The 25641-nt window shown below is 46.4% G+C and overlaps 1 protein-coding gene across 4 annotated transcripts in view; it reads left to right on the top strand.

Annotated features, from left to right (window-relative positions):
- Window positions 1-25641, top strand: part of NDST2 (N-deacetylase and N-sulfotransferase 2) — a 242766-nt gene that overhangs the window by 51672 nt on the left and 165453 nt on the right. Inside the window, exon 1 of one of the 4 annotated variants that reach the window (XM_019555956.1) lies at window positions 23903-24154. The exons of the other annotated variants lie outside the window; for them this stretch is intronic. The gene's annotated coding sequence lies outside the window, so the exon portion shown is untranslated. Of the gene's footprint in view, window positions 1-23902; window positions 24155-25641 lie in introns of those variants that run through there. 4 annotated transcript variants of the gene reach the window in all.

Genomic DNA, 25641 nt, shown 5'->3' with positions numbered 1-25641 from the left:
CAGCTTTACCTGCTGTGTGGTGCTGGGCAGCCAGGACCATTTTCACCATGCCAGGTGGGCAGGACTGCTTCTGCCCAGCACTGACATAGCAGCAGCAGCGATGTACTCAGGGGGATGCCCCGAACCCCACCTGCAACCTGCTAGCCACATCCACAGTTGCTGCTGCTGCTGGTGCTGGCCTGGGATTGCTTCTACCACACTGGGCAGGTGCTGGCATAAGCTGCAGATGTGAGCAGCAGGTTCTGGGCAGGGAGGAGATGGCGGTGTGCTGCATCTCTAGGTGGGGTGGGGATCTGGGTGTGCTGCAGTTCTGGCCAAGGTAGGGATGGAGGGGGGAGGGAGAGGGCCCTTGAGAGGGCACCAAAACTCATTAAGTGGCTGTTGCAGCGCTCTCAGGCACTTTGCGACTGAAGGTGGAATTGGCTCAGAAGAGACCTCTGGTGGCAGAAAGGGGGAAGCGTAACTGCCCGTCCCCAAGACTGTGCAGGTGCGGGTTGCCTTAGTAACCAGGGAAGCCTAGAGCCAGGAAGGGGCGGGGCTTGGTCCTTCTTAAGCCCAGGCGGAAGGCCAGGAGAGTTCCCCTCTGGCAGCCGCAGGAGCAGCCCAGGCTGATGGTTGCAGCCTGACCGCTCTGACCGGCTGCAATGATGCAGGGGTAAAGAGAACTCTGACGGAGGTAAGAGAGAGCCAGCATAGAGTGGAGCTGGGTTTATGAGCTCGGGGGCTTATGATTGTGTTATGAGCTGGTAGGCTTCTTGTTTATGTTGCAGGTGCTTGGCTCATGGTTTTGTTATTGTTATACCGGAGGATCAGGTGGGGCTGTAGGGGTGTGAGGAAGCCTCACGGGAGCGCCCCAACAGTGTGGGGGGTCTGTTGCCCAGCAGGCGCAGCGAGTGGTGCCGGAGAAGGCACAGTTCTTTCTTTTGTTGTTCATTGAGGGGACGCGGTGGCCCAGCCTGGAACCCAGGGGGCAGCGTAGTACCCTGGCTAGGGGGCAGCGAGGAGCCCCGGAACTGAGGGGGCAGAAAAGAGCCCCAGAGCTAGGGGGCGGTGGAGAAACCCTGACAAGGGGGCAGTGAAGAGCCCGACAGTGGGGGTAAGAAGGAACCCACAGTCTGGGGGGGCAGCAAGGGAAGGGGCCCCCGGGGAAGGAGGGGGGGGGAAAGGGCCAAAAGGCAAGGAAGGGCCGGGACCCAATACCATGCTTCGGAGGAAGACTACGTCAGCAACAACTGCGAGGCTTGGGCTGTGGTGCAGGGGAGGAAAGGAGCCGCAGACAGCGCCCCCTGTCATCGGGGCGTATAAAAATGGGCAGCTTCCCGCTAGGTTACACCATTCCTTAATTATGAACAAGATCAAGACGTGGCAGGCGAGAATAGGCAGGCGGTGGGCCCATTGCAGGAGGTCGGAGCCGCACGCCCGGAGAGGCTCCGAAAATGAGACTCCTGTTACAGTAGCCCTCCAGCAAAAATAATTGTCTACCCCTGCTATAAAGCATAAGGAAGGGTTTTGAATAGGGGTTGATGCTCAGAGGGTGTGGAAAGGGGAGATGAAGAGTTTAAAAACACAGTGTAGAAGAGGAAGCCTAAAATGAGTTTTATTAGGGGCTGACCTGGGTGGTAATTTCAGTGATTGAAAAAAGCAAATGTCTGACCCCTATTGTTCCTACAATATGTGCCTTTTAGTGGTTTGGTTCTTGACCAGAAAGTGTTCATGGTCCTTGCTGATCTCTCTTTCTGTGTATGTGGAATCTGCTAAAATTGCATTCAAATCCATACACCTGTATATGCTATAGTCTGCTTAAATTAAGTGGCAGGGTGATGTTGATTATAAAACAGTTCCCTAGAGGAAAGGTGACTAAGCCTCTTTTCCATTTCCATCTCCATCACATGAGAAACTCAGATCACAGTACAGGGGTCAGATAATTTCAGAAACAAAAAGTTGAACATAAAGTGCTTTTCTGCTTATGAGCTGTAGGCTCAGTGGATGGAAAAACATCAGCAGGTTCCTGAAGCATGCCTGGTTTTTTTACTGGGATTCTTTCAAGTAGGGTTGTTCCTTCCTCTCTGCAAGCAGTTGTATCCCTGTGATCCCTTTCAAATTTGCTGGCTTTTGGGGACTGGTGGGAGGAGGAGGAGGGTATTATGTTTAATTTGGTGTCTTTCCAATGCTGGTGGGATTGTTCCCAGCTGTCAGTGACTCATAGTAGCTGAGTTAATGTCTCACAGTTCAAATTGCTGGAATTTGCTATTCAGTTTCCCTTGATTTGTCTGGCAGAAAAGGAATTGTCCCTTAAGTAGAAGAAGAGAAATTTTGCAAAGCAGCAGCTTAAGTGCATGTTGAGTGTGTATAACTCCAGGACTCCAGTCCTTGCTTACCTGCCTGATGGATATAGTCCCTTAACAAGGAGTATGATGGATCATGCAGTCTTACATTCCATTTTTTTCTACTCTGTATAGGTTCTTCTACTTCACTGACCACTCTGGTATCCAAAAATGCATTAAACCCCTGACTAATATCTGTCATATGGTCGTTGTCTCATCTCTCCAGGGGGAGGAGTGTGGCAATGGAGCGATCAAATTTGGAGTTATTTTATACATAAGTACTGCACTGTATGTTTGTGTTAGAAAAAGGCAAGGTCAATGACTTCTGCCTCGCACTAAAAGCAGATGGTATTGAGGTTTGTAGTGGTCTATATTTCCTGACGGATTCTATTCAGCCTTGTTTATTCAGAAACCAAGGAAATATTATTCAGCTAGGGTTTCATAACATCAGTAGAAAGCAGGCAGTTGTATTGATTTCCCAAGCCCCAGTTTGTCAGCATGGGAGCTAATAATCAGTTTGATTATGCCAAATATAAGTACCACACAGGTGACACAGCTCAAGAGTAGTTTTAGCTCAAAACATCAACTGAACAGTTAACCTCTTTTCTCTGTGTGTTTGGCTACTAGAAGTGGCTTGGGGGGGTGGGACTGTTGCAGGATGGGGAGGTATCTTCCTGCTGTTTTTAACTGTTACCCTGCACATAGAAAAGAAGGGCTGAAAGAGACCCCATGAAGTAATCTAATCCAGCCTTATGCTCAAGGCAGGATCATTGTCACGGGTGGGGTCTAGGAGTGGCCATGATCTCACTAGCGTCCCCTGCCGTGTCAATCAGGCAATCCAGCACCCTCTACTCACCCGCCACATCTTTGATGTTATAAGGTTCAATATGGGAGGCTGCCTCTTATCGCCCTGGACACCGCGCTAATACTATTCCCCGTTCCGAGTGGGGTGCCTCAATGCACCCCTGCCTTATGGGCAATCCTCCTACCTCCCCTTTAGCACGCCCCAAGCCTCACAGCTGTTCCTGGACGTTATTAGGTCCTCCCCCTTCGGCGCCCTTTCTCTGGCGCCCCGGGCTGGTCACGCAGCCGGCGCCCTTCATCTGGCGCCCCTGGGCTTGCCACGCGACCAGCGCCCCTTCTTACTGATTAGCCCAATCGGGCTCACTAAGGGTGTTCTTCCCACCAGGGTCGGTGGCCTAAGCCTTTCCTGGCCCCTTTGGGTTCCTGTCAATAATAATTATCCAAATCCTATCCCCGGTTGGGACTCAGGTGGCCGTAGTCGTACCTGGCCCCCTGGACCACCATCTGGGTCTCTTGCCTCACTAGGGTCAGCGGCCTAAGCCTTGCCTGGCCCCTCCGGGTTCCTGTCAATACTACTTATCCACTCAGGCTCAGGCAACCTAAGCCTTACCTGGCCCCTCTGGCTCCTGTCAGTAATAAGTATCCTGATAGGCTCAGGCGGCCGGAGCCTTACCTGGCCCCTTTGGTTCTTCGGGGTTCCTGTTATCCTGGAAACCCTCCGGAACGCCTTCTAGACCTGCACCCCTTTTGGGGCGACTGTCAATAATCTACGCCCCTCTTGGGGTTGCTTCTTATTACACGTGCCCCATCTGGGGCCTCTCTTCTACACGTGCCTGCTCCCACGGCTTCTCAGCACCTTCTCCGGGCTCTCTGTAGCGACTGACTCGCCCTCGCTGGGCTAGTCGCCTTTACAGCACCCACCCTAGGCTTTTATCCGCGTGGCTCCCACACCTGAAGCCCAACACGAGTCCTTACAGGCTTCGTTCTGGTGCTACAACCCTTGGGCGGGGTCCTCGATCCTACTCGGGCCTCTCACTATTGCCCACACAGAGCTACCCACTGTGCTGCCTCGGCACTGGCCAGCTGTGCCGTCCCAGGCACCACTCGTTTGCCCACACAGGGCACTGGGAACCCCCCAAACCACTGGGGAGCTCCCGTGAGGCCTCCTCACGCCCCTACAGCCTCACCCAGTCCTCCGATATAACAATAACTAAACCATAAGCCAAACGGCTGCAACATAACAAACAAGAAGCCTTCTGGCTTATAACATATGGCCTATGCTTCCTTGGCTCTCTAACCATGCCGTAGCCACTCGGGTGGTCACGCTGCAACCATCAGCTCTGCTCTCCCGCAGAGCTCCTGCTCCTGCGGCTGCCAGAAGGGTACTGCCCCCTAGGCTCCGGCCTGGGCTGTTTATAAAGGCCCGGCCCTGCCCCCTTCTGGTCACATGGCCCGCCTGGTTGCCGCAGCAACCGGCACCTGAGCTGCCCCTGGAGATTGGCAGCTCCACTTCTAGGAACAGGGCACCTCAGTGCTCCTGTGACAGTCATCCCTGACTAAATTCAGCTAGGTGTCTGTCTAACCTGCTTTGGAAAATATCCAGGAATGGAGATTTCGCAAACTCTTTGGGGAACCGGTTCTAGTGCTTAACCACCTTCATAGTCAGAAAATTTTTCCTAACCTCCAACCCAAATTTCCTTTGCTGCTCCTAAATTGTTCCTAGTCCTGTCCCCTACAGCCAGAGAGAAAAATCTATCTTTGTCTTCTTTATTATCACCCTTCTGGTATTTGAAAACTTATCAAAACCCCTTCCAGTCTTCTCTTCTCCAGAGTAAATAACCCTAGTTCTTTTAGCATTCCCTCGTAAGTCTTGCTTCCCAGGTCTCTAATCATTTTTATTGCTCTGTGCTGCTCCCTTTCCAATTTGTTTGTATTTTCCTTGAGTGTGAGGCTCAAAACTGAACACTACTCCAGGAGAGGTGTCACCAGTGCCTGATAGAGTAGAAGGATCTCTTTCCTTCATTTGCAAGTGATGCTATGGTTAATACAACCCAGTGTGTTCTTGGCTTCTACCCCCTCCCTGCACAAGAACACACTGTTGGCTTATGGTCCACTGTAACCCCTCAGTCCTTCTGTGTAGTTCTGCAGCCTAGTAGTCATTCCCCAGTCTGTATTTGTGCATGCAGTTATTCTATCCTAAGTGCAGGACTTTGCCAGGTAACAGCTGTCCTTCTTTTGCCATTGCTCCTAATTTCATAGTTTAACCAGTGGGATACCATATTTACTTGAATATAAGATGATGTCCCCCAAATCGGCATGGGGGGATCCCTTCATCTTGTATTTGCCTACAAAGCGGAGTGGGGAGCATAGAGTGATCACCTTTTTTAAAAGTAAAGGTGAGACGCATGCCCTCTCCGCAACACAGCCAGAGCACAGCTGAATGGGGCAGGGGCGGCTGCAGGCTTGGGGCTCTCCATCCTGCTGCCCTCCCCCTGGGAGCCGCACACTAGCTATATGCCCCCTGCCTACCTGGCAGCAGTGGGGGACACAATTTCATACTGCTGCTACCCCCGCTGCTGCCAGGCAGGCAGGGGGCACATCATCATGGCAGCTCAGGGCTCCTGGGGGGAGGGCTGCAGGGCAGGAACTCCAAGCCTGCATCTGCCCCTACTCCACACACAAATCTGTGGGGGCACATGCCCCCCCGATCTCCCCCCCCCCCAGTGGGTACATGCAGTGGCTGGGTGCTTCCCCACCATGACCCACGCCCCCTGGACGAACAGCCTAAGGCTCCATTCCACTCTATGCCCTGGCCCCATGCACTGCCCTGGTGGGCAGTGCCCTCAGCCCCTGCCCACTCACTCCCTCACTGTGGAGGCCTCGATCTGCCCCCCCCCCCCCATCCCCCCTCCCTTGCATAGATTTACCTGCAGGAGCTGCTCTCCATGCTGCCTGACTATTCCCAGGCCTGTGCGTGTGTGCAGGCACACATGTGCATGTGGTACCCCCTGTGTCCTTCTCTCAGCAGCCCCTCACAGGCTGGAACACTGCCAGCCTGCAAGGGGAAGCACATTGTTTCCTGCGGATCACTGCAGATCCATGACAAATGCTGTCCTGGAGTCATGTGACTGGGCCTTGAGGTTCCCATTCCAGGACTGTCCCATCCAATTAGGGATGGGTGGTCACCCTAAATGAGCAATATGTGCCAGTATTGTGGGGTGGAGTGGGATGCAGGTGGCATCAGGGCAGGAAGGCTGCAGAGGAAAAAAGTGGGTGGGGCAGAGGCCACGGGCCCACATGACCTTCTTAGTCACTGCTTTCCCTGCTGTAGCAAGGGGGGCAGGGGATTCAAGACAATCCTCCAATATTTAGGTTCTATATGTGGAAAGTTATTACAAATTTATATATTTTCCACATATAGAATCCAATTATCGGGGCATTGACTTATATTCAAGTAAGTATGGTACTTAGAAAGTCTACAGCTTCAGAATAAGAAAACTTAATTCAATTTGCTCAACATTCATGTGAGAAGGGTAGATGCAGTTTATTTTGTCTGAGTATCCTGAATGAGAATGTTTAGAAGAATTTAAATAAAAGCATCTCCATTCCATGTCTTAAGCTCATCTTTTCTTCCAGCATTTCTGCTGGAAAATGCAACATGGACTAAGGACCAGTTTGCTTTCCTACTGCCTGTGAATTTTTTTTGCTCTGATTTACCCTAGTAAGATTTCCGCTTGCTATTCTATTAGTGAAACTCAAAAATATTAACTTTGCTTTCTCCTTGAACTTAAATTTTGAAACTCCTGATCTATGATGTCCTCCAATTCTCAGATGTCTAACTAAGCTCTGCACTCAGTTTCTAATATTCAGGCAATATTGCCAGGAAGATGTTTCTGAATATGTCTGGTCCACTGGCACAGTAAGTGGTGTGTGTAAATGTCATCATGGGTGAATAATTGAAAATGTTGGGTACCTATACACATGCTGGATGTCTCCTCCGATGCATGCTAATTAGCACAGTTAATCAAGTCTGCTGCAGTGTGTTAATTAACACGCTCCAGCAGCTTCTGTGTCATGTGTATTCAGCATCCCTGTGCTTCAAAATGGCAGGAGTGGCACTTGAACTGAAGCTCATTAAACGAGCTTTAGTTTGGGTGCTCACACTGCCATTTTGAATCATGGGACACTGAATACATGTGATGCTATGGGCAGTTTAATCAAAGCAGCTCTCAAAGCTGCTCTAATTAAAAGCACCCTCCCTTCTACTCTGGAGCACCTGGCTAGTCTGGTATAGCAGCAATGTTAGGTGCTTGTGTATCCTAAGTTCATCCACCTTCTGGCAGATGTTTCAACCTATTTGGGGCGTTCATCCCTTCTGCTTTGTCTATTCTCATGTATTATAAAATTTTTATAAAATGTTATTACTTCCAAGCCCACAACCATTGCATCTCTCCCACCAACAAAGTGGACCAGTTACAATATTTTGTCCTGAAGTTTTCTTGCATCTTTTCCCATGAAACAGATTCCAGTTGAGAATTCCATTGTGGGCCCTTTCCTTCAGATAAAAAAAAAAAATGAAATAATCTTCTTTTTCTCAGTGTCTTTGGGTTGAAGTGCATCTCTGGTTCTTTGTGCCCTGTGGCACTTTGCCAAAATATTTTACTGGTGCAGTCAATCCAATAGGAGGCATATTTGAGAGGGTTCTCTGGTTCTGCCAGGTGTTTTGACCATCATGTAACTTAGAATCACCCAGAGCAAGGTTTATTATAAATGGCTGTGAATGGCTGCCAGAGTCGTGTTAAGAGCTGTATATATTATTTATTTATTAGATTTGTAAGCTGTGCTTCCCAATAAAGTCTCGGAGTCACTTACAGTTAGGAAACAAAGCAACTTATAAAAGCAAGTAGAATATTAAAATAAAACAATCCCACCCACTGTAAACAGCATCTCAGCTTACCTTTGCTTGGTAAATATCTGTCCAACTAATTTTAGGGTGCTAGCAGACATTTATTTAATGGTGTAATGGTATCTGATCCCTGACCCCAACAATCATACCTCCTGCTGGTCCAGGGGACCAAGCTTGCAAGTGCTGATTGTGAGGAGGAGGGAAGTTGATTCATCTCCTTCCGCCCCTCCCCCCCCGCCCCCAGCAGGTGGAAATCCATGAACTGCTATGCCAGACCCTGGGATCAGAGAGCCTTTCTTTGATCCCAGGGTCCTGGTGCATCAGGATCTTTAAAAACACATATGTGCAGCCTCCCAGTGCACAGGGACCCTGGCATCAGGGATCTTTAAAACCTGTGCATGCATCCTAATAGTGTTGCAGGCATGGCTTTGAACTTGCTGTACAGGAGAGAGCTGACCTGACAAGTTGACTGCCCAGCTGTGTGGAAGTGGTAGAGTAAGGCATTTTAAAACTTGAGAACATTTTCAAGTGCCTTGCTTTGCAGCTCCCAAAGTAACCACTACCAGGGTGGTGAGAATTTTTTGTACTAGTCTCTCTTGACCTTAGTGCCTTAAAGCCTCTTGAAATTTGGTGTTGGAGGATAATACAGAAATGCTTTTAATACTGAAATTAGTGGTAAACCCTCACGTGAACTCACAAATTCTGTTCTAGTCTCCTAGTCTAAAAACATGTATCCAGAAGAAATAGAGGGGTTCAGAAAAGAGCAACAAAAATTAGTAGAGGCCTGCAGAGATGTAACATGAGGAGGTTGCAAAGTAAAGCTGTTTAAAGAAGAGGCAAGTTAAGCATGAATATGATGATATGAAATAATAGCTTTAAAGGAGGTAAATCCAAGCACCTGTATACCCTGTTTACCATCACATGAACAGAGGAGCTTTTCATTAAACTGAAAGGCAACACACCTACATTTCTTTCCTGTACTGTGCAGTTAGCTATGGAAAACTGCTACAAGGTATCTTTAAAGCCAAGGTTGAGATGGGATTTAGCAAAGATCTGGTCATTTATGTGGATAATGAAAGCATCCACATTTATACTACTAAGGTTTTTTAAAGTAAGTACAATACTCCAGACTTCAGAGAGAATATAAACTGATCCAGTAGAAGCTTGTGAACCAAACCCTACGAGGTTTAAGAAAAGCAGTTTTATCTATCTGGATTGTTCTATTATTGCCCACTTCAGCGTTTCTTGTACCTTTTACTGAAGTATCTACAGCTGACCACTGTCAGAGATTGGATGTTTATTGAGAGAGGCCACTGCTTTAAACAGGCAGTTCTTGCGTTAAATCTTTCATGCTAACTGTCAATTGCCTGATACTAGGAACTAATGCCATCCAAGAGACACTAGAATGGTGATGTAGTGAAATCACCCTCCCACTTTGGAAGATACTGCATGGTGAGAGGAGACCTCCAGTAAAGGACTGGTGTCTAATTCAACTTATCCATCCTTCATTCCACTTTCGTCTGGGCCTCTGTAATTTGCAGTGGCTTCTATTCTTCCTCACTGTGGTGATAATGGAGAGTTCCAAATCTTTCAATGATTCTCTCTTCACAGGTCCTTTCCGTATTCATTCAGGCTGTCTCCTGCAGGCTAACAGCAGATCTGTGCCAAAGCATGCATTCTCTGATTTCAGAAATCAGAAATTAAAAGCACATCTGCTTTTAAGTGACATGGGGTAATATCTGCATCTTAGAGTGTTTGTGCTTCTGCCAAAATGTCTGTCATGTAACAAAGGAAGCGATCCGGACAGGTTTTGGTTGTCAACAGAGTATCATCCATGTGTAAAATCAGTTTTAAATGAAGAATCTTGCAGAGCATTTCTTCATCTGAGCCACTGGGAGTGGGTCTGGATGCAAGGGACCAATTATTGGCTATGCATCCATAATGCAAGGAACAGAGCACCTCCAGCCGAGTCCTCGAGATAAAAACGGGTATTGATGCCTACCCATCCTCTCCCCTGGTGCTAAAACATCTCTCCAGCTGCTGTTAGATCTCTCCTACCCCATGCTGCACCTGGATATTATTATTTGCTCTCCTACCTAGTGAGGAAAAATGCAAATTTTCTTAAAGACTCTGAGTTTTCAAGGAGGGATCTTTTGGAGTGAATGTCTTGTTCAAGTGATTCTCAAGCCACATCTTTCCCTCCTCACCCATTCCTAATTTTTACTTGAACTAATGGCCCATCTATTTTCTTCTTCTATGCCAAGGACTATTTCCATGCACACACCTAACCACCCCCCCCCACCCCCCATCTTGAAGGCCCTCCTTCTGAATTTACTTAGGTGGGAAGTCTGTCCTTCCTGCAGTGTGCACCTAATCAACTGAAAAAGTGTTGATTCCCTGTTTGAAATGTAGTAGCTGCTAATTCTCTTAACCACCATAAGGGGAAAAAAGCCTTGCAAGACCCGGAGAAAGAAAAAGGGTGGGAGGAGAAGGGAGAGGGAAAGGGGTAGCTTAATGAGAATGAGGGAAAGGGAAGATGTAGAATGAAGTGAATTTCTGAAAAATCACAAAGAGGCAATGAGAGGGGAGTTGTCTGCCATCGTTGGAGGCAAACCGAAGCTGTATTTGTTCCCCCGGGGTTCCTGTGTGCTGTAATTGAGTCAGTGTGTCAAAGTGAAGTATGTGAAGAGCTTTGTGGGTGGGGGGAGAACTGCATGCTCAATTTATACAGGGCTTGCATGAACCTTCTGTCTTGCAGTGGTAATAAGCACTCTGCTTTTTGCATTGCTGAAGCTATGACTCTTTAGCTGTCCAGCCGAGCTTTACAGTTGATGTTTCCCTGAGATTTTTTAATCTCTGTTCGCTTGAGAAGCTGAGAATAATTGACTGTGGCTTTGCTTGTGGTGTGGGAGAGGAGGAGGGGCAGATAGAGAGAGTGATTGAATATGCTACTGTGTTTTGACATTCAAACATAGGCAGACTAGTCTGCAAAGGCCTTTCTTATTTTAACTATGTTTAGATCTTAAAGAAACAAAAGCTGTTAGTTCTCTGTCGTGTAATCGCTCTGTTGGCTGGCCTGCAGAAGAAATGGGGGGAGCCTGGGATATGTTAAATTGCTTTTCTCTAGTTCCTTTACTGTTCTCTTCTTAGAATCCTGCTGGAAAAAGGGTGCACGATTTCAGCACTTGGGCCTGGCAGAGCTGCAGCTGCTGACTGTCTGCATGGCTCCACACCTGACACTGTCAGCAGCTCCATTTTTGGCCCTATCCTGTTGTGGCCTTACCCTTGGAGCTTGTGTAAATTGAAATTCTTTGAATTCTGTTATTTCTGTGCTAACAAGTCTGCTTTCTCTTGATTTTTTTTTTTTTTTCCCCCTTTGGAGTTCCTACCCTTGACACTTGCGCATTTTTTTTAAAGCACTCATAGACTTATCTTTGATGTGATGATAGTTACCATGGTGACAGCAGTAGTAGAACTCTACCAAAGGGAGGCATCTTCAAGAATTAACATTTTTTATGGGGAAATGGGTGCTTCACGGAAATGGGATTTTTCAAGTGCTCAGGAAATTCAGATGGGGAACAGAAAAGCAGAAGTGTTGGGATGGTGGTGATAGAGAGGGAAGGGCAGCGCGGAAATGATGGTGTAGCATCTTGGACGGGAAACTGAAGTAGGGAGCTGAGGGAGGCAAAGCTAGCCATCATGGGTATTATGTTCCTGCAAGTATTAGTAAAGGAGTCTTTGTCAAGCATAGACAGTGTGAAGGGAGAGGAAATACTGGTCAGACTGTTGCTTATAATGGTTTGCCTGCTTCTCCAGCACATGATGATTTTTGCTGCCCCAAATGAGGCTGAAAATATAATGTTCAGAGAGCTGTTGCATAAAAACTATTCCCTTGCTGGGACAGATGTTTAAGGAGTTAGATAACATTAGGACTAAATATCTTTGTTTCATCATTCTTTTCTACCAACCCTGTCTTCTTGGTGCCAACAGCTTTTCAAAGTAGAATCAGACCATTAGTGGGGAGCTCCAATTTCTTGTCTTTCTTTTCCCTGGTCCTAGAAAAGTCAGCTGGCTGGTATTTTTTTTCAGGGCAGTGAGGCATTACCCCATCTCCCTGCATATCTTGCTGATTTATTTGAAATCAGACCCTGGGAAAAAGAAGGTTAGCCTACCATGTTTGTTCTGCACTAGGTCCCAGAGCTTCTAGCTGTGGCAATGGTCAGTTTTAGGGTTGGGTGAATTATATATACTCATCATCACCTTTCATATACAGTACCAGCTTAGACAAATAGGCTTGCTTCACTCTACCAGCAAGAGAAGATGAAGCTGGAGGTGTTTATGTCACTGTTCGTTTAGAAGCAGCTTTAGCTGTCTGTCATTCATGTATCATTCGCTTTCTCCAGTAGGTAAAAATAGTCCTACCTATGTTCGCTGATTAAAAGTATTCTGAACCATTTTTCTGAAAGCTCTAATCTTTCTTTCTGTAGTGATTGGTAAAGCCTACAACTCTGTTTGTTGCTATTTCTTTTTATTATGATATTGCCTAAAGACCCCTATCATGATAAGGGTTTCACTGTGTCCGTGCCGTTCCGCATCCAGAAGAATAAAACAAGCAGTGCTGCTTTCTCCCAGAGGGGAGGCATACTTTGACCCCCGGGGAATCAAAGAAGGCTAGCTGTGAGCCCCTGAGCTATGTGCCCCTGTGAGCCTATGGCTTCCAATGGGATGCTTATGTGTCTGTACACCAATGCCAGAATCATGGGGAATAAACAGGAGGAACTAGCCCTCCTACTAAACAAGAATGACTATGATTTCATAGGAATAACAGAGACCTGGTGGGACTCTACCTATGACTGGGCCACAGGTATAGAAGTCTATACCCTGTACAGGAGAGATCGTGCAGATAAAAGGGGCAAGGGTGTAGCTCTTTATGTGAAGGAAAGCTACACATCCCTGCAAGCTGACATTGGCACCCAGGGAGGGCAACTAGAGACCCTCTGGGTTAAAATATGTGGAGAACATGGCACAAGGGACACAATGGTAGGAGTCTACTACAGACCCCCTAACCAGGAACAAGAGCTCAACCAGGAATTCGCCAGGGAACACTCTTGGTGCATGGTTTTCATGGGAGACTGCAACTACCTGGACATCTTGTGGGAAGAGCATTTGGCTAAATCGAAACGGTTGCAAAACTTCCTCACGTGCATGGACGAGCTTTACCTGACTTAAGAAATCTATGGACCAACCAGAGTTAAAGTGCTGCTGGACCTGGTACTAGCTAAAGGGGATGATCCAGTCAGCAACCTGAAAATGGAAGGAAAGCTGGGAGACTGTGACCATGAGGTGATCACTTTTACTATCCATTGCAAAGCTGGCAAGTCAGTCAGCAGTGTAGAAGTCCTCAACTTTAGGAAAGCTGACTTTTTGATAAGCTCGGGAGGCTTGTTGTTGAGGCCCTAAGGGACCATGACTTGACAGGGAGAGGAGTCCAAAAGGAGTGGTCGCTCCTTAAGGGAGTGATCCTGAAATCACAAGGGATGTCCATCCTATCTCGGAGGAAAGGTAGCAAAAAGGCATAGCAACCCCCTTGGCTCAGCAGGGAACTCGTGGATCTCCTATGCCAAAAAAGAGAGGTTTATAAAGGATGAAAAATATGAATCGCCACAAAGGAAGATTATTCTGGACTGGTCCATACCTGTAGGGAGTGAACCAGGAAAGCCAAGGCTGCAGCTGAACTCTGCCTGTCTACACATATCAAGGACAATAAAAAGTCCTTTTTTAGATATGTGGGGAGTCGGGAGAAAAGCAACGGTAACATTGGATCCCTGTTAAACCAAATGGGACAACTGACAACCGACACCTAGGAAAAACCCAGCTTGCTTAATGCGTACTTCGTGTAAGTTTTTCATCAACCCAAAGGGACCACCTTGCCTAGCATGATGCAAGACGGCCAGAGTGAAGGTGAATTTATACCCAGCATCAGTGTAGACCTTGTAAAGGAACATCTTGAGAGGCTGGACACCTTCAAGTCAGCTGGTCCTGACAGATTGCACCCCAGCGTACTTAAGGAGCTGGCAGGAATCATAGTCCAGCCACTGGCAAAGATATTCAAAGACTCCTGTCACTCAGGTGAAGAATCTGAAGATTGGAAGAAGGCCAGTGTGGTGCCCATCTTCAAGAAAGGAAGGAAAGTAGGTCTGGGGACCTACAAGCCAATCAGCTTGACCTCAATCCCTGGAAATATTCTGGAAAAAATCATCAAAGCGACCATTCTTGACAAGAGTGCTGATGGCAACATCCTGAGGGACAGCCAGCACAGGTTTGTTGCAGGTAGGTCTTCTCATCTCTTTCTATGACCAGGTGACATCACCTGGACAAGGGAGAAGAGATTGACATCATATATCTGGACTTTAAAAAAGCCTTTGATCTGGTGTCTCACGATTTCCTCTTGGAAAAATTGGCCAACTGTGGCCTCAGCTACATCACAGTCCAATCAATGGCTGGGGAATTGGCTTTGAGGTTGGACTCAGAGTGGTGGTCAAGGGAAGTGAATCATCATGACACTCCATGACCAGTGGTGTCCCCCAAGACTCCATCCTTGGACCTGTTCTCTTCAACATCTTTATCAACGATGTGGATACTGGTGTCAGAAGTGGACTGCCCAAGTTTGCCAAGAACAACAAACTTCGGGGTAGTGCGTCTATACCTGAGGATAGGTTGGTGATCCAGGCTGACTTGGATAGGCTTGGAAAATGGGCAGATAGAAGCCTGATGACATTAAATACTGGCAAATGTAAGGTACTCCACCTTGGTGGGGGGAGAACCACAGCACGTGTATAGGTTCAGCAGTGCTACGCTCACTAGTACCATGGCTGAAAGAGACATGGGGGTCATGATTGGTGGCTCGTGTTCATTTTGTGGTCAATGTGATGTCGCAGCTGGTAAAGCAAAACTCTGGCTTGCATCCATAGATGCTTCTCAAGTAAATCTCAGGATGTCATCTTCCCGCTGTACTCTCCCTTGGTGTGGCCACAGCTGGAGTACTTCATCCAATTCTGGGCTCCACAATTCAAGAAAGATGTGGAGAAGCTTGAGAGAGTCCAGAGGAGAGCCACGCACATGATCAGAGGACAAGAGAATAGGCCTTATGAAGAGAGCCATGAAACTCTTCAGCCTGGAAAAGTGCAGGCTCAGGGGTGACCTGGTGGCACCCCATAGGTACATCGGGGGTGTGCATCAGGATCTGGGGGAATGCCTGTTCACCAGGTCTAACGGTCATAAACTCCTCCAAGACCATTTTAGGCTGGACATAAGGAAAAATGTCATTACTGTCCAAGCCCCCAAGGCCTGAAATAGACTCCCTCCGGAGGTGGTGCAAGCACCTACTCTGGACTCCTTTAAGAAGTGTTCCGATGCTTATCTTGCTGGGATCCTTTGGCCCTAGCTGACTTCCTGTCCTTGAGGCAGGGGGCTGGACTTGATGATTTCCCGAGGTCTGTTTGAGCCCTAATGTCTGTGAGTGCCCTTAAAAACTGAAAATGTTTATCCCTGTTTTGTGTTGCAGACTTAAGCCCAGATGTTAGCTGTCTTGCACAGTGAGTCAATGGTAGAGCTGGGAAAAGAATCCTGACCATGTCTCCCAGTCCCTTGTCTTACCTACTTCACAAATGTCTTCATTCCTTTTTACTGCCAGCACTCTGTTGTTGAAGAAAATGAACCTATCTGTTGAAGATGGAATAAGAGGACTTGAATTAAAATAAGCAAACTAGTAAGAAGTGACGCTCTTAAGTAAGACTGCTGCTTGCAGAAAGAGCTGGAGCTGGGTTCTGGCTATACCTTGTCAAGGCTATGGTATTGAACCAGCTATTTCTGTACTCTGCTGTATTGTTGCACTGTATACCTATTCATGCTACCTATAGATATAGCATTGAGTTTAATTGCTGCTGCATGGAATCAGACCAGCCAGCCTCCTCCTGGATCTGTTCTCTTTACCCTGGTGCTGTGAGAGCAGCAACAATTGACTGTTGTGCTGTTCATCTTCCCCACCCAGCTACATGGCAAAATGGCTTCCACTTGGGCCTAGAGCTCCCCTAAGGTTTTCCTCTTGAGAACTGCTGCTCCATGGTCACAACCACCATCTGGAACCAGCAACCTCAGCCCCATTCTCACGTGACAGTTTGTATGTATGGGGCCATATTGCCCCTATTATATATAGGGAGGGGACAGACGCAAGATGGAGATGCGCCTTCTGGAGAAGGAAGGGGAAGGAGCTGCATGCTGTCTTATATCAGACCCTATAAATCCTGTCTGAAACGCCACTCTTTTAGCTGGGTGTATGCCAACCAATTAATTGAATGGAGAAGCAAGGTGCTCTCTGCTGCAGAGGGGCCTGGGGTTCTACTCCCCTGCCCCCTTTGTTGTGGCAGCTTGCTGATGGCCAGTGAGGAACATGACTGCTTATTTTTTAAAATGTTTATAGTTACAAAGATTACTTTGCAGTTTTGCAGTCTTCACAGGAAAAAGATGGTTTCTATTCCATAAAATCGCTAGTACAGATGGACTGCCACCCACTTAGTTGCTGAGGGCAAAGTTCATTGAAAGCTGAGCTTGAAATGGGCCTCTAGTTGACTTTCTGGCTCAGTCCATCTGCAGTCTCTATATGAAACCCCCTACAGTATTTCCCACCTGAACGTTACTGAGATTTCTTGTGTGCTCTTACCAATAAAGAAAGCTTTTCCTGTGTCAGTCCCAGAAGGAGATGTTGGAATGGGAGTTTTGTAGTTGCATTGTTTTTTCTGAAAGAAGAGATAGAAAGGTAAATGCAGATTGAGAGGGTAAAGGAGAGAGGCATGAAACCTGTTTGCTTCCTGAATCATCTAAGTGTTGGAGTCACCTTGTAGATGCTTTTAACTGCAGGTTTGAAGAAAAGAATTCTGCTCAAGCTGACCTCCATGTTGTCCACAACCTGCCGGGCATTTCAGCAACTATCTGAGGCAGTTACTAGCCACTGGACAGTGATGTTAATCTAGAACAGAGGTTGTTAAAGGTAGAGTCCATGGGCCTGGCCTTCAGAGCTGTATCATCCAGACTGTGCAGCTCTTGGAGAAGCTGAGAATCTGGGGGCAGGGCAAGCAGGGGCGAGATCTGCCACTGAATTCCAGTGTATGAAGTCCTGCTGGGGACGCATGTTGGCAGAAGAGTGGTGAGTGATGGGTGTGTTAATCCCTGTGGTTCATTAACCTGTCACTGTTCCTCCTGCTGCTAAAGATGGGTTCACATCTGGCCCACGAGGAGTCCTGTGCTCAGGGCTTGGCATTGGAGGACTAAGGGAATTAGTTTAACACCTGTGAGTCTTATTCATATACTCCTCATGCAGAAGCAGAGTTGATGATGTCTAAAAATCTCTTGGCTTTAAGATGTAAGGGGGCTGTCCCGGGGAGATGGGGTGGAGCTTGCCAGCGGAGGCGGCGGAGCCCAAGCGGGACATCCGCCGCTTGTTTGCACCGGAAGCTGGTGCCCGTGCCGGCGGTCAGGAGCTGGCAATAAAAATGGCCGGCCAGAACGAACAGGGCAGGAGCCCGGAGAGGGGACTCGCTGTCGCGGAGGCGAAGGCTCCAGGAGGGGAACCGGCAGACGACTCCACACTGGGCGGGAGTGCGGACCCCGGCGGGGAGTGGCCGCCCGCCCCGGCGGAGGGAAGGACAGCGGTGGCAGCCGGATCCAGGACCCCGAGTGGGGAGCGGCTGATCGGCCCGGAGGACGAGGATTCCAGCGACGGGGAGTTCTGGGACTGTGCACCTCCAGCTCACAGGACTTAAAGGTCTGGGGTCAGCGCGGGGGCCCGGGAGGGCACCGACGAGGCACAGTAAGCGCCTAGACCGGTGCCGGGCACTAGCGGCCAGGAACCCGGTGAGGAGTACCCCCGGGAGGGCCCAGGTTGAAGGCTTGGTGCTAGCTGGCTAGATTTCTCGCCTTGGACGAGGAATCCGGTGAGGGGCATCACCGGGAAGGTCCGGGCGAGGGCCGGGGCCACAAGTACAAGAAGACCCAAGGGGGCGTGAGGCCGGGGTGAAAGGGGGTGGCGGAGCCCCGCAACGTGACCGCCGGGGACCCTGGGCTATGGAGAACCAGGAGCCGTCCCACTGAACCTAACAGCAAGTCGTGGCGGGCGAGAACCAGGGCGGGAACCTGATGACCCAACATCTGCTCCGGACCAACGGCGTCCCAGGGGAATAGCGTCACCCTTCCACCGTGAGCCGCTATTCCGAAGGGGGTTCACCCTCCCCCCTTCTCCAGCCCGACGGTCACAGGGGCTATTGGGGTTATAACATTTCTTTTTTTCGCAATGTCCTCATCATCTTGTGCCCAGACATTGGATCTTATAGGCAGTGGACAAAATTTTTGAATAAACTAAGCTGCTTTGATTTTTGAGGGAGTCTTACTTCTTTCCTCCTGTGTGATAAATAGTTGTAAAGTGTTAGGGTGATTATGGAAATTAGACACTATTTTAGTGGTTCTCAACCTTATTAGATTTGGGGCAACCCTTGAGAGACTTTAGATACCCCTCAGAAATACCAGCTGCTAGTTCTCACTTATTTTTTGCCTACAGAAAAATAACAGAACAATTCTTCTGTTGGAAAGAATTCAGAAAGAACATAGCAGATCAGAATGATTTTAACACTATGGATTCCTATTTGAAATCTGAGTTTATCTTGTAAATCATGTATGCTAACGTGGCACCTTAGTTGAGAATCACTGCCCTAGCTCCTACTCCTTGGCATAGCTGTTACAGTCAGTTCCCAAGTCCAGTCAGTTCCCAAGTAGAAAGAGTCTATGGACATCCATCATATTGATGGCTGTCATAATGTTCCTTTCTGATCCCAGTACAGTAGCAAATGCATGGAGGTCTTTCATTTCTAACTACCTTCATTTGACTATAGGAGATTTAATTTGTTTTCTCTGATCATTGCCCTTAAGTTCTTTTTCTTGCTATGTTTAATCTGAAACATTTCCCTCTCCACTCACTTATACCTAGATAGTAAATTATTAAGCTAGGGTCACCACCTTTGCTTCTGTCTTGGCGTCTATACTCTGTTCTACCAAAAATGGTGAATTTCTTCTTCTTGTTCTTCATCATTTTTTAAACTTGGTCATTTTTTTAAATACACTACAAAAATCAGAAAAACATATATATCCATTGTACATGTATAACTGAACTATGTCACAAACAATAAAAGGAAAAAGAAAAAAAGGAGGAGGAAAGAAAAGGGAAAGAAGAAAATATCTAGCTACCAAAAAATATTCCCATAACTTCTTCTGAATTGCACCAGACTTTCTGAGCCGTCCTGCCTAGGCATCTACATGACTGTCTCCATAGATGCCAGCTGCGTCATCTCATGGTATTAGAATTCTACATTTGGAAATGTGCTACTTTTCCAATGCAGCAATATAATTCTGCATGTTACTAACGAAGACTGCTGCAAGAGTGCTATTTGGGATTCAGTTTGAATTCCTTGGGGATATACTCAACAACATACACATTTGCCACAGGTATGAATGCTGTGTTCAAAACCACATTAACTCTAGTTAAAAAGAGATTGGATAATACGGCATCACCAAAATATGTGCCAAGTGTTGCCTGTAACGTGTCATCTTCTAAATGGATTTATTGGCAGTATATTTAATTTTTTAAGTTTAGACCGAGCCCAGTGCAAATTAAAATGTATCTTTTGCTGTATAAGACAAAGTCTAATATCAGTTGATGTTTAAATATAAAATAGTGAATTTCTGTCTGCAGCATCCTGCCATCTTCTTTGTGGTACTGTTCCATGGCCTTGTATGAATTTCCCTACTGAATACTGTCATTCCTAATTTACTACTTCTTTGTGTTTTCCCCTCCCATCTCAGAACTCCACATCACATCCTTTGCCTCTTCAGGTTATCCTTTCCAGTTTTCCTCACCACTTTTTACTGTGTGTTGGCTAAATTTGTAAGATCCCTTTCTGTTGCATACGTGTCTTGTGAAAGGGGTACTGCAGAGTGCTTTTGAAGTAGGAGGAACTTCCTGAAAGGCAACGGACCAGTTCGGTAATTACAGGGCAACAGTGGCAAAATAAGCCATTTAATTCATATGCCTCCTGGTACTTTGCCTTTTCTGCACACTGACTACAATAGGCATAGCAGAGAAAGTAGCCTTGAAAGGAGGTTTTGTTCCTCAACCTCTTTCTTGCTTTTGTTACTGTTTGACGGTAGCTCAGCAGAATGCAGGAAGCATTTCCTGTATTAAATATAAAAATCAACCCTTTTTAGGTCTCTTAACAATATTTCTTTCCTAAGTTTGGGGGAGGGCTTTTTGGGGAGGGTTGGTTTTACAGGTGGGGAGGGAGGGGCAGGCAGGGGTTGGCTGCTTGCCAGTTACCTCCATAGTTTGAGCTCTGAAATCATTTGTGTTAAAAGCACCATATTTATATCTAGCTGTAGCATTTAAGAGGGAAGGGCAACAGGACTGCAGGCATAGAGTGACTACTTCTTTACACCCATGTGATTGTTTGCATGGTATTGATTAATTTGGAGTCTGTTTTATCTTCCCTTCTATTGCTTGATGGTGTCTGATCTACTGTAAAATTATTCTTTGTGTTATATTGCCAGATGTATTTCTTTCTATTTGCAGAGACTCTTAATAGGCCTGGCCTACACTGCATAGTCTTTCCATGCTTTCTCCTTACTTCTGTGGTCCCTTTAATCTCCAGTGTCTCTGTGGTAGTAGCTGTCTGCCAGCAGAAGACTTGTAATAGAGGCAAGTCCGTAGAAAAGGGCAGTTGGATCCTTGCCTTTGCCACTTGCTCTAATTACATTTCTTTTTTAATTGCAGTTTTTAATTTCCTTGGTGAAGTCAGTTCTACAGCATACTAATTCATGGTTTAGATTAGAGGGAACTGGCAAGGGCTATATGGCACTCTGGTGAGTGTCTTGACTTTTTGGCCACACTGAGATCCTAATGTTACAAAAGCAAAGGATAAGGGTGATCTTCTTTGTATTGGTGACCCATGTAATACAGTAGGTTCTTTAATAAAAGCCGTGATAGTGTTTAATTACAGTTACCTGACTTGCTGACTGTTTCAGCAGGCATGAAGGGTCTCTGTGTTGGACACTTCGGGGTTTTTTAATTGTAAATTAATTTAATGCTGGATCAGCATCTCTGGAGGCTGTTGGGTAGCAACCATGCTGTCCCACTAATGCTCACGCTAAGTCATCTACTAATTAGTGCCAACTGTGATGGTGGTTCTTGTAATGTGGGAACTGTACTGAGACCACCAAACTTGATGGGACCAAAGTCCATTTCTTTCTCAGCTAGCATGCAGTTGTGCTGTATTTCACCTCTACTTGTGTTCCACTGAGGTGCAGAGATGATGGTTAGCCCTGTGAATGTCAGCTGTATTGTACTTGAATTTGGCAGTCAGTTGAGACCTTGACTCTGGACGGGCTTCTTTCCTACTTCAGTGCTAAGAGATCCACTTTTTTTTATGTGGGAGGGAAGGGGGGAGGTGCTTATTTTTTAGTATGCTTGGCAAACTTTACAATAGATTCTCTCTCGCCAATAAAATGTATATTTTGGAAAACACCCCCACCCCCTTCTGTTGATGGCCATAATGAGTTGCAGGATGAGGAGAATCATGTTGGGGGGTGGAAAAGAGGCAGTAGTACTTATTTGGTGAGGCCGTCTGCCTCTTGAAAGTGTTTTCACAGCATTAGTGATATGGTTGGTATCATGGTTAATGTCTTCCTTCTTGCCTAAAGCCTGCAGTTAGAGGGGGTGTGGGAAGACTTTCCTTTAGCCCTTGGAATTGTTTTCAGATCACAGCAAGAGAAAGGATCATATTAGCAGGTGGCAAGTCTTTGAAGTACATTAGAATCCACTTCAGGGGAAAGAAAATCCTCCCTCCACACTGCAGATAAACAATAATGCTTGCAAACCGTCAAGAGGATCAAGGTGAAACTGTTAGCAGCCAGTTCAGGGATAGATCCTGCTTTGTCACAACTAGCAAAAATATCTTCCTTCTTTTTGTGCTGCCCTAACAAAGCACTTGGCAGGTATAAGCTTGTTGTTCCCATTTTATTTTTAAAAGCGAATTGTTCTTGTCTTTTCTGAGAAGAATCACCTTGATGGAGGCAAGCCCCAGGGCAGGGGGTTGGACTCAATGATCTACTGAGGTCCCCTCCAACCCTAACATCTATGAATCTATGAAGTATATTTTTCCTTAGATGATCACCTATCTTCAAAGGCAGGTGCATATTCTGCAGAAATATGTAGTACTGTAAAACAGATGCTTTTGAAAGGAATGAGTGAATGAAGTCCTTTTTTGGGTGATAAAGATGCAAGGAAAGTCGTCTTGGGGGTTATAATGTCAGTTTGGCAGAAACCAAATTACCAAACTGTTAAGAGACGACGGGTAAAAGGTGCATCCAAAAATGAAACTTTAAATAGGAGCTAAACGCAAAAGAAAAGTTACTGTAGTTTTTGTTTTTAAACGCTTAAGCCTTTAAAACGTATGTGCTGATATCTTTGGGTTATTGGGAGCATTCAAGGCAGCTCTGCAGGTCACATTTAACAAAAAGCCCAGTGTATAGACAAGGCTATAGAGATGCATGGTGCCAGTCTATTCCACATACAATACCACAAGCAAGAACAAACTAGGAATTGAGAGGCACTGGGCAGGAGTGGGGGAGGGAGATTTAAATCTGACCTTCAGGAAAAAAATCTGTGGAAGGAATTCAAGAAAGAATAAGACGGCAGTGGTAGCAGCCAGGATTTGCAGGGCTTTTCATTCCTTTGTTTGGTTATCTTGCGTAAGTGCTTTAGCCCAAGACTCTCTTTCAGTAGCTGCATGGGGCCGGCTTGGAACACAAACGTGCTCGAATCCAAAAGTAATTTCCCCGTTGTGCATGTTCTGGCTGTGACAGTTCAAGTTATGAATGTAAAATAGGAAGGAAAGTTCCGAAGACGGCCAGGGCTGAAATGTTAATAGGAGCTGAATTACCCGGGACTCCCCTGAGCTTGGCAAAGGTGATCCCTGGTTTTTGAGCGAGTGACTGCTATCTTACTTCATTTCAATACACCTCTGAAAAAAATTGGGCAGGCTGCTTTGCTTCCAGGACATTTGGTTTTGTGGCAGTAAAATACTGCCAGTTTATCCACATGTGAGATGAGAAGAAATAGTTATGTAGGCAAGGCTGACCCCCTGTTTAAGATTGGGGGAGGTGCTAGACAGACTGAAACTGCATTAGTGTCTTCGTTTTGTAGCACTGAAGCACATCTGCTGGCGGTAGGGTAGCCCTGTACTAGTCTTAGGAGGACTGTAGCAGTCTCCGTAACAGTAACTCCTCCTTGGCCTCCCTCAGTGCCAGAGGAAGTTTCTGATTTTAGAAAGATTAGATCAGTGAGTGATTTCCTTCCCCCACCCCTGATATGTCTGCTCACAGAAAAGGCACCTCACCTTGATCTCAAGACCGCTTATTGCATGGAGAATTCTGTAAAGGCAGGAGAGGTGCTTTATCTTCTTCCATGTAAAGCTTGTTCTGCAAGGTTTACAACTCTTCCAGCCTCTTCAACATCAGTTTCTCCCTGGCATGTTCTTAACGTGCCCGTCTTTCTGTCTCTTTCCCCATCCTCCTTCCATCTTTTGTTACCATGGAGAATGAAATGCCGGCTCCATTCAAGACTCCACTGAATAGGTTTTGAGGTTGATGGATGGTGAGAATCTCTTATCCCTCCACCTCCCTCCTTCTCCAAACACCGCCCCCGCCTGGTTCTTGGCATTTTGCTTGCCAGAGAATGGCAGTTAGGGAGAGGAGACTGAAAGGGAGGGTGGCAGTGTCCTGCTGAGATGCTCTTCAGTTTCTTGGATGAGATCAGCAGCCCTGAGAAGGTCTTAAGGACTTGCTGCAGAGCCCCATCCTCCAGCCAGCTGAAGCATGAATGCTCACTTGAGTGCATGCTCTTTCCTTTCCCCACTCACTTTCCCCAAGACATCCAGAGAAAGGGAGATTCATATGCAGTTCTTGCTCTTGCTTATGGCTCTGTTTCAAAGGGTGATGTAACCTCTGCAAATTAAAGGGAAAGGTAAGGCACTCTTTGCAGTGAGTACTGACTATACTTCAACCCCTCTCTCATGCTCTGTCTCGCACTCCTGCTCTCTAATACCCCTTCTATGCTTTGGCTTAGTGCTGCATGTAAGAAATGAAATTTCTTTGCTGCAGTCTGACTTGCTATATTCCCCCACTGCAGCAGTGAAAGTTGTGGGAGAGAGAGCGAGCGTGTGTGTGTGTGTGTGTGTGCGCGCGCGCGCGCGCGCACATGATGTGTACATATATGTTTATGTAAATACAGTCACCCCCGTTTATATTGACTGTCTTCTTGGAGCATTACTGGAGCGGTATCTAAAAAGCTTTTGGCAATTTTTGTTTTGTTTTTAAATTTGTCCAGTTCCTTGCAACAAAATAGTGTTGGGCCTTCCTGCACATTTTTTCCAATGGCTGAGGCCCAGACATGGGGGCACAGACTAAATTTAAAAACTAAGATGGGGAGAAAGCTCAAGAGAATTACTGCATTAGAGAATTACACAGGAAACATTCCCATGCGGTGATTTATCATTTCTGGTTTGAAAGAAACTAAGATTTGTGGAGCAGCAGGGGCACCTTTGGGTATAAATTTGAAGGTTGTCCTTTTTACTAGAGAGCTTGTTCTAATGTACACTACACTTGGGTGCAGGTAGAGTGGTATGCAGTATGTGAGATCTTGCAGCAGTTGAAGGCTGGAGTAGGTGAGCAAGTGGCACTGGCGGCTTTTGAAATTAAATTAAGAAATATTTTAAAAATGTGAGCTTGTTTGAAAAAGAAAACTTATCTTCTGTGATTTTTTTTTTTTTTTGCTGAAACCTTGATGCACCTAACACAGCAGTCTCTTGGGGCTGTTATGAGCTATCTTGTGGACTTTTTTCATTCATTTTTAATTATTGCCACTTTATAATACCTGCTGACAAAGGCAGCCAGTAGAATTCAGCTTTCTCCCAAAGAAAAGTTCAAATTAGTTAGTTCATCAAGATTTATATGAGCAAAATTCCTTATCAATCCTACTGTTTATGAATAAACTTAATAGATTTGCAGACCTGATGATTTGAATTTCAGCATTTAGTTCATTGAATAGCTCTATTATTTGTTGTGCTGCACCTGGAGATGTGCTTCTGGCTTTTGTGCATCAGGATATAAATTATGTCACCAGCCAAGTATACCCATGGAGGCTAAGTTCAAATTTATGCTTAGGCCATGAGTCTGAAAGTCTTTTATGGGGATGTAAGTTGTACCCATGTTGGTCTAGGGACATAGGCAGATGAGGTTCTTTGGGTAAATCTGATATCTTTTATTAGACCAACTTAAATAGTTGGGGAAAAAAATTCTTAGCAAGTTTTTGGATTTAAAGAAGCCTTTGCAGTTGATGTGTGGTCTTCCTAAATGGAGTGAATAGTGAAGAAGCCAGAGGCTGGGCTGGTGTGTGCATGCAAGACAAGCAGTCAGTGAAGATGTAAATTGAGGAGTCAGTATGTGAGAAAC

This window comes from Crocodylus porosus, unplaced genomic scaffold, assembly GCF_001723895.1.
Source record: "Crocodylus porosus isolate Cpor-Errol unplaced genomic scaffold, CroPor_comp1, whole genome shotgun sequence".
In the NCBI taxonomy this organism is placed as follows: Eukaryota; Metazoa; Chordata; order Crocodylia; family Crocodylidae; genus Crocodylus; species Crocodylus porosus.
This window is presented reverse-complemented; position numbering and strand designations above follow the sequence as displayed.